At 33.4% G+C, this 1,978-nt stretch overlaps 1 non-coding gene across 1 annotated transcript; it reads left to right on the forward strand.

Annotated features, from left to right (window-relative positions):
• The first annotated feature begins 833 nt into the window (after window positions 1-833).
• LOC139895476 (U5 spliceosomal RNA) lies at window positions 834-950 on the forward strand. The gene has a single exon (XR_011775916.1). It is a non-coding gene; the product is annotated as a U5 spliceosomal RNA (small nuclear RNA).
• The last annotated feature ends 1,028 nt before the right edge of the window (window positions 951-1,978 follow it).

Raw genomic sequence — 1,978 nt, forward strand, 5'->3', positions numbered from 1 at the left:
CCCTAATTGATATACATGCCAAGTTACACGAGATATGCTTTTACACAATGTACATAGCTTTTGACTACTTTTACACAATGAGCTGTACATAGCTTTTGACTAGGAGATATGCTTCTACATAATGAGCTGTACATATCTTTGACTAATAACAACTTTTATTTTAGGTTCACAGTTTATTAAACTAGAGTCGATTTTGTGCTTCGTTTGCTGTTAAGTTATCGGCTCATCCGGTTATATACTGAATATGACAATGCTGTTTTTTTTTCATCTAGACAGTAAGTCACCATCGAACCACCGTAACAAACTATCATAGGTAAAAAAAAAATGTGTTTGCAACAACACAACACATTGTCACAGTTGCAGTAAACCTTTACTGTTGTAAAAGATTTTATTTGTCTATCAATTGTTTTACCAATACAACATTCATTTGAATGTGATTGTAGTTTTAAAACAAGCTACAAAGTAAAGTATATGGATCCTAAAGAAGTACGTAACATACTCCAATGTCAAAGACGCATGTTTGATACCGGTACGAAACATTCTCGTGATTAGATAAAATTCATCGATGCTCTGTAATATTATGATGATGCATGTAAAAAACAATTTCTTCAATTTCAGATTACTATAAATTATAAAAATTCAAGGCAAAAAATTCAGTTCAGTTGTATAGGATAAGAGTTGAATGATACACTATGGAACACTTGTAAAGTAAGAAAAAATGCAAATGCAAAAGAGGGTTATTTTCAGTTATCCCACATCGGTTGAATTGTAGAAGTAGAGTGTGAGGAAGTTTGCTATAAAACAGAGGCAATTAGCAAATATTAAAAGCACGCAGCCAGACAATGAGCACAAAGCGAATTATTCTTTCGCCTTTTACTAAAGAATACCGTGTGCTCGTTGCATTCACTGGCATACGTCTATTTTTGTAGAGTCTTCTTAACCGAAGAGCTCCAACCAATCTTACAATCTCAAAACTTTCTGTAGTGTCTTGTTAATCTTACACAAGCTACACTAGATACGTGCTTCATACGACCCATCTCTCTCACACCGGGATTTGTTTTGATGTTGTCGATTGATCCCGACTTATCGGCCGATGAACGATCAACAATTAACCACCCTCTTAACATCTTCATCTCGATTAGGGTTAGCCACATTTTACGAAGGCTTAAAGTCTGAGTCGTTCTTAACCCTCGTTATTGCATTTTAAGCAAATTTTGGTTGTTCAGTGATACCTCACTTAAAACTAATTTATAGACTACTCTGTATCAAATTTACACCATGATATATGGGTATATATATATATATATATAGTGGTAGGATCAAGAGGAAAGTAACCATTCGGGGGGAAGCAAAAACTTTTATTTTTTTTTTTCGTTTTTTGAAAAAACTTTGTTCACGAACATTATAGATGAGATGAAAATATGAACATTTAGTAGAGACACTTTGTGATAAATGTTTTTATTTTGACGGGAAAACGCTCGAAGAAGTAATATATAACAATTATCGTGTTTTTCGAGCGTATTTTGAGGTTTTAGCTATTGGGGTTTAGATATTAGGGTTTAGATATTAGGGTTTATAGGGTTTAGATATTAGGGTTTAGAAATTTAGGGTTTAGGGTTTAGATTTAGGGTTTAGATTTAGGATTTAGATTGAGTTTTTAACACGAACGTAAACCCAAAACACCAAACCCTAAACCCTAAACCCTAAACTCTAAATCGGGCTAAATTTTACTTCACAAAACATGAAGAAAAAAAACGTTCATATTCTTCACGAACAATATTATCTTGAATGTTATTTTTGTCGATCGTTTTCCCGCCTAAATAATAACATTCATCACGAAGTGTCTCTTCTAAATGTTCATATTTTCGTGTGATCTTGATGTCGGAAAAAAAAAATTCAAAAATAACGAATTTTTTTTTTTTTTGCTTCCCCCCGCTTCCCCCCGATTGTTTACTTCCCCATTGATCCTGCCCATATA

This window comes from Rutidosis leptorrhynchoides, chromosome 2, assembly GCF_046630445.1.
Source record: "Rutidosis leptorrhynchoides isolate AG116_Rl617_1_P2 chromosome 2, CSIRO_AGI_Rlap_v1, whole genome shotgun sequence".
Classification (NCBI taxonomy): domain Eukaryota; kingdom Viridiplantae; phylum Streptophyta; class Magnoliopsida; order Asterales; family Asteraceae; genus Rutidosis; species Rutidosis leptorrhynchoides.